Source organism: Lycium ferocissimum, chromosome 3, assembly GCF_029784015.1.
Source record: "Lycium ferocissimum isolate CSIRO_LF1 chromosome 3, AGI_CSIRO_Lferr_CH_V1, whole genome shotgun sequence".
Classification (NCBI taxonomy): Eukaryota; Viridiplantae; Streptophyta; class Magnoliopsida; order Solanales; family Solanaceae; genus Lycium; species Lycium ferocissimum.
In genome coordinates, this window is record NC_081344.1 from 31,615,073 (window position 1) to 31,622,625 (window position 7,553).

Sequence of the window (7,553 nt, forward strand, 5' to 3'; positions counted from 1 at the left end):
CATTGTCAAGCAAGTCGGCAACAGTGCTAATGAAGAGTTAGAGAGATGCATCAATCTAGTACAGAATGTTGTTGTTAGTTGTTAGTAAGTCGTTAGTTGTTGAGTGCTACTTTTAGTTTTTACTTGTTTGAATTTGCAACTAAGTTAGAACATCTTATTTGCAAGATCTGATAGACTAAAAGTTATAAACTTTCATAGTCATATACAATACACTGATGATCGAAATGTAGTTGAAAGTTTACAAAGTTATATGATTGGAGCATCAACCCACTTCCTAAAAGTTTATAAATTATCCACATGGAATCTAATAACTTTTGGATACCCTAGCACATAATATAATCTATTTGTTGTACTTATCAAATTAGCTTTTCTGCGTTCACAATTATTTAAAAAGCATTCTCGATTCCAGTTGTGAGGTCTCTAACATATACTACCAATAACTAATTGAAATAACTTTATGACAACAACCATTGACAAAATGTAATTAAATGGTGGAATCATGCTTAGAAAGAAAAGGAAAAGGTTCTTATATGTATAATAGATCCTCTATAACTCTGCATGTAGTGCAAAAAGCAATTAAAGGATTAAAAAAGTAACAATAATTTTCGGGCAGGCAATAGTATTCATCTTTCCCGCTTTGTACTAAGATATCGGATCAAAAGATTCTCCTTCGCGGACAGTATTACATTGTTCAAGCTAAACACAGCTTTGTATATCTGCCTCTCATTCGCCAGCAACTTCTTATTTTGTTCATTCATCTTCGTCTATTATCCTTCACTTTTTGCTAGTGGAGAATATAGTTGGTGTGTCAATTATAAAGGATAAAATGACATAAAATAGCAGAGAGAAGAAACACGCCAGCCGATCAAATGAGACCTTATCAACGTGATCATGGCCGGTGTCTCCTGAAATAGGACTTCCCCAGCAACAAATTCATCATGCTTATTCTCATATCCTGACTACAAACCTCTCTCCCTAAGTTCCATTTGTTGCTCAAATGCTCTGTAAGTCAAATACACCTTCTGTCACTTTGCTCATAACAAAAATCATGTGGCTTTAGATGTTAAGATGTGCTACCTGAATCCTGTTTAAGAGGTTAGCAACTGAACTATGACCTGGAGCAATAACATGCAATCGAATAGAAGTAAGAAAAAAAAAAGAATACATATAAATGAATAACCATAAATTCAAAGCTAATATGGATAGAGAAAAGTAATCATCAAATAGATTTATATGGGCCAGGATTGACTGGTAATCAGATATGCTACATTCTTGCTGATATAATATTATCCTAATCTAATAATGTTTAGATGATAGGAATTATCTTAGGTAATTTACTAGTTTAGCAAGAAAGAAGTAAAGGTTCTGATCCAGATATCCCTATCGAGTTCCATGAGCACCCAAGCTCCTCATGTAAAATGGTATACAACGATCGAAAAGCATAATGCAACATATAACAGAAACTCAATATTTGTTCCAAGCAGGTGTTTAGGTAGAGTACCTTACAAAACATAAAATAACTGCAGTGGCATGAATGACATTGGTTTTGCCTAAGAGCAGTTCTTGAATTCTAGAAAATGGGAAATGGTGAAAACAAAAAGGATGTCACTGCAACTAACACAATTAAGAGTGACTATTAATAGAGAATACTCATCTTACATCAACCAAAGCAATTTGTTATGGCGAAACGTGCAAAACTTTTGTTTCTAAAGAATAAGCTGTTCAAATGACATATAACTATTTACCTTCTATTTTTCAGATGATATAAAGGGAAGGGTGACAACAAAATTAAAGTCCGTTCAGTTTAGCTGCATACATGATGCAAAATGAAATATGCATAAACCCTGCTGATACATAAGATTATGAGGAAACTAAACTAATTGATCTGCAGAGTGCTAGAGGTTGATGGTTGAAGCAGCTTATTATCACCATGACTTTAATTTCTTCACTTCACATTCTAACATAGAACCATCCTTCTAATAGAAAAAAGGTTGGTTCACATCTAGCAGCATATCTATATTTAGAAGCGTTGTACTTTCGGTGCACATCAGTAAGCTTCCCAATAGTAGCCTTCTGATGGAAAAGAAACCATCAATTTCGAGCATTCCCTGTTATACCAAAGAGAAGGGCCACAATCAAACATCTCTGTCGATTTCTCAATAAATTGACATTCATCAATACTATACTTACAAAAGTTGATCTTTAACATAAAGTTGATCTTTAACATAGCTGCTATGCTTCTCGCAGGTTTTATTCCCACTCATTAGACACACCGAGAGTGCATTGCGCAGTAAAGATTGCAGCAGCTGCTGGCATTGATGATGGGAATCAAAGTAGATCAATCAACAACCTTTTCAGCAGGAACCAATATGCATAACTAAACAATAAAACCAAATTAGAGAACTTAATTATCAGACCAAGAAAGCTATAATAGTCATTATTTTTACATGAACAGTGACTACAATACTTTGAACTTGAATCCTACGAACAAACGCTAAGGAAGATATGATTACCGTAAGAAGCTATATCCCATAGCTATTAGCCTATTTACATGTATTAGAAAAAGGGGTAGCTCGTCATAAAACAAAAGAAAAGCCACCAGCTTTCGCCACAAGGGCAGTAAACCACCCACAAACAAAGATTAATGAAATTTAGACATTCGTTGAACAACTATTGTTGCGACTAATGGAACTACTAACTCATTCCATTTAGGCCTAGCATTCAACAACATCATAATCAGATGCCTTTAAGTGGAAGTTGAGAACAATATAGAAATCTCGGACAACGATACCGTCATACCACCAAAAAAAATTAGGAAATGCGGCCTAAACTCTCTTCATAGGCCTGTCGGAAAGAATAAAAACTAAATGGAGCCTTGTGGATCAGGATGCTGGCCTTTATACTGATAACTGAAAAACCTAAAAAGATGAAAAATAAACACATAATTTGTTTGAGTCCCAAATTTGTATCTAGAAAATGTATCAACCATAAAAAATAAAAAAAAGTCAAACTTACTGCAGCTTCAATATAGTTTCAAGCTTTTTAATCACAATTGTCAAAATTAAGCAGCACAAAAGTTAAAAGATTCCAGAAGGCTTATTCTTATAGGTTAACATACAATCTAGTCTCAAACCCAAGAAGGATGTAAAACTAAGAGGAGATGATATTACTTAAGGCTAGTAACACATACAAATGTGACACGGATACTTCGGGATCGACTTTCAAGTCGAATAGGCCAAAATATATCATCATTCTCTTTCAATATAATTAAAATTCCTAATACAAAATTTCAAACCTCCAAAAAAAATAGATCTCTTAGAAATCCTCAAAAAGATATGCTAAATATAATGAAAAAGAAGCAAACTTTAGGATCACAATCTCCAAACTTTGATGAAAATAAAATTTTTAGAATAAACAATCTCAACTCCTACCTTTTGAATGTGTGTTCTGCCTGGCAACAACTCCATTGATGCGAAGAAATAACACTGGAACCGATAAGCCGACATAACAACCAAATTCTTGTTCAGCAAAGCCACAAAAGAAACAGAGCAAAACTTTAAAGCGATAAACATTAATAAGATTCATTGTGAATAACATCGAACAGGCATAAAATGGGCAAAATAGAAACAAAAATGAAAAAAGTTTTCGGAGAGATGCTGAAACTCAATTTGGTAATCACAAACTTCCGAAATAAACAACAACCCCAAAAAAGAAAAACAATTAGGACCTAGAATCACAAAACAAAAACCCATAAATGAAAATACAATGCTTGTAGCTAATAGCTTCGTTGATATTCAGGCTATTAAACCCAAGAAAGATTAAGAACTCGGCAAGTAATGAAACTTGTTATTTGATGATAAAGGATGGTAACTTCCGTTGCAATCCAATATTGGAACACGAGGCGAATCCATCTTTTTTTTACAACCACTTTTTTCTTTCTTATTGAGTGAATCGTAAACCACCTTCTCCATCTTTTTTTTTTTTTTTTTTCTTCTTATTTTTTTTTAACCATCCTTTTTTTTACAAATAAAAATAAAATGGAAAACTATAATTCTAAGTAACTGCTTGGAAGTTCCGGACCATTATCCTCATTTGGTGGAACCAAATTGTTCCTGCGTTTGTAATTTTTTTTTTTTTTTTTTTTTTTTTAACATTTACTAACTTTACCACTTGATAACTTCCCATTTATTTTTAAATTAAAATTCAAAACACTAACTAAATTAATTAATTAATAACTAAGTAACCACTTTTTATCCTAAAACTATCCTGTTTTTAATAATATATAGATATAGATATTGTTTGTAATTTTCAAATACAATTTATATAACTTGTAGTTATATTTAATTAAATCTGAATATCTGAGTATAAAACAAACCTAAACAACTCTATACATGTATTTATCTACGTAGATCGGTAATTATATTCATTTTAAATTAGTATAAAAGTTATTCATGATTGATCTAATGTTATCTTAATAATTATCAGAAATTTAACTAAACACTATAAATTAAGAATTGAATAAAATTAAAATAGGGGAATATATAACAAAATCAACAATTTCATAGAGGATGAAAAAATCTATAAGGGAATTCAAAATTTAGAATATTATTTATGTCATACGTATAGTTGACTTTTTCTATTTACTTAGAGTAAAGTCTATAACAACAACAACAACAACAACCCAGTGAAATCCCACAAGAGTAAAGTCTATAATATTTGTCATTATTTTCACTAGGTAGTTTTTCTTTGCTATGTACGTTAGTTTATTATAGAAATGTATATAAAGAATTTGTATATAAAGAAGTAAAAGAAAGCTAAAAAAATATACATATAATAATATGTAAAGAAAACACAGATTAATAATTTAATATGGTTGATATCTAAGTCCATAGGAAAACTAATTATAATATAATTCTTATTAAATAAGTATTAGATGTAAGTTCCAATTAATTTCTACAAAGATAATAAAATTATATCTAATTAATAACAACTGTAGTCTTTTACCAATTTCATTGTGATGGTCATGTACTATCTTATTAATTTCATAAATTAAATTACATACTGAATCTAACAAATGATTTTTTGTTTTTATTTTATAACATTTTTTGGATGGTATTATGATTTACTTTTAACAAAGTAAATAATTTAATATGATTAATATATGAGCGTTTAAGAAAACTAACTAGTATATCATAATTTATATGAAATAATTGTTTTAAATTTCAAATACAATTTAGATAAACTTGTAAATATATTTAATTAAATTTGAATATCGGACTAAAAAATAATTTTAAAGGAATATATTTTGGAATAATATTTATTCCAAATAAAAAGTTGACTTTTTTCATGTATCTAAAGTAAATCAAATATTAATTATTATTACTTTGCATTAGGTAATTTTCTATGTTATATACTTCCGTTACTTTATAGGAGTAGTAGAAACGCAAATTAAAGGCCAATTGGCGAACAGAAAACTCAAACCTAAATCCCTCCATAGCAGCATACCCTTTCCCATTTTCCCATACCCTTCTTCAATAATTGGCTTCTCTTTTCACTTGATAAAAGCAAATCAATCAAAGCCCTAGATCGCCCAACGGCCACTAGTTCGTGAGAATTTATGGGTTTAAGTCCCGAAAAGTGAACAATGAAAAGGATAAAAATGGAGCAAGAGAGAATCGACCGCTTTTATATTCAAAGTATGCTCAAATTTTTATATTTTAAGATTTTTGGATCTCAACTTACACCTATTTGACTTGAGTTTTTGAGTTCGGACTTATTCCAGCAATTTTAAAAATATCGTGCCTTATTTTTTATTAGTAGTGAGTGGGATTTTGAAGATTTTAAAGTTGTAATAATGCCGGCAGGAGCCATAGTTTGTTGATTGTAATAACAAAGCGACGTTATAGGGAGAATATCTTTTTAAGAAGTTTAAAAAGTCTACAGGTTTGTTTACTTTTTTTGTTGCTTTGCATTTTTTCTCTGTTAAGTTTGTTAGTAATAGATTTATCTAAGACTTGTTTTGCGCTTGAATTCTATGTACACACACATATAATTAGTTGTTTATGTTTCTTAGTGCTAAAATAATTTATCATTATTAACAGGAAGATTTGTGGAATGAGAGCATATAAGTGACAAACTAAGACAGATATTGATCAAGCTAAGGTGCAGTTGAAGACCGTGGAAGGAGAGAAAGGGGAAGACTATATAGCTCTGGACTCAAACAAGATGGTGTCATACAAAAATTGTGTATTATGACTATATTGAAATTGAAAAATACAATTATCAGTAACTTTTTTTTTAGATCAAGTACAATTATCTGTAACTTGAAACGTGTTTTGGAATAAAAAAATGAATTTGTTTATAAAATTCTTGTTACCTACAATGCTTGTGGAAAATTTAATTTGTAATAATGAAATTGTTGAACATGTAGCTAAATATATATAATTGCCCTATAAAATTATTTCACTTCCTGTAGCAAATGAAGAAACATTGTAGCTATAATTTTATATATTTCATGGCTAATGATATAGATTCTTAGCTACAATATAAAAATGTTTGTGGCAAATACTTCAAATCATAGCTATGAATTTCTTGATTAGTAACTAAATATGAGTACTATTGCCACGAAACTAGACTGTAAAAATAGCCACAAATTTTGAGTTTACGTGGCAAGTAAATTAAATATTTTGCTACAATACAATACCTTGTGGCTACAATATGAAGATGGCTACAAATTTTGTTTGTCGTGGCAAAAGAATAAAATCACTTGCTATAAGTATATTTTTTGTGGCAGAAGCTATTTACCATTACAGCTACAACACAAAAAAATTCCGTAGCAATAAGTAATAGTTCTTAGCCACGGATCACGTAAAGTTTATAGCTAACTTTTCTTACGCGACATTTTGCTACGAATGTTACGGAACAAAAAATTGTGACTAAAGTGTTTAGCCATGCATTTTTTTTACAATTAGCTACAATATACTTCGTAGCTATAGATACACAATGTTGTAGTCTGCGTGCCCTTGACCTGGAAATATAAATTCAATCAAACGATAAATGTTTTGTTAAAGAGGAGCAGCATGATTCACTCATCTTCAACTACCTTTCGTTCACATGATCATGAAAAAGAGAGAAATTAGAATTCATAGATAGAAGAAAATGACCGAATAATTTTTTTGAACGAAACTATTATACGAAATAATTAAAATAGTGATCGACTCGACGGTTTCTCTCGCTAGAAGGAGCAATGAATAAATTTCTATAATGAATTTATTGTTTGAGTCAAAATTTGTGTTTTACCCAAATAGTTAAATTTGTATTAAGGTTAGCCACAGTTGGTAGTAATTTGATATAGATAACAGAATTAAGACAAATAATTTATTAGTTATTGATAAAGAATAGATAAATAAAGAGAAAAGAGTAAACTTATGCCAATTTTGATGACCAATAGTAGTGGAGTTCTTAATCCTCAAGAATGAACTAAAGCTTGATGATCAAAGAATCACAGAGAAAATAAGCAAGAAATAATAATAATAGTGTATTCTTTCGGTCAG

The 7,553-nt window shown here is 30.3% G+C and overlaps 1 long non-coding RNA gene across 3 annotated transcripts; it reads right to left on the reverse strand.

Annotated features, from left to right (window-relative positions):
- Window positions 1–503: 503 nt before the first annotated feature.
- Window positions 504–3,593, reverse strand: LOC132050173 (uncharacterized). Of its 3 annotated transcripts, none has more exons than XR_009413275.1 (3): window positions 3,432–3,593; window positions 2,700–2,918; window positions 504–2,377 (listed from the first exon to the last, which is right to left on the reverse strand). It is a non-coding gene; the product is annotated as an uncharacterized LOC132050173 (long non-coding RNA). The 3 variants fall into 3 exon arrangements; XR_009413273.1 differs by having other exon boundaries at window positions 2,700–3,363; XR_009413274.1 differs by lacking the exons at window positions 2,700–2,918; window positions 3,432–3,593 and adding an exon at window positions 2,514–2,693.
- Window positions 3,594–7,553: the final 3,960 nt, after the last annotated feature.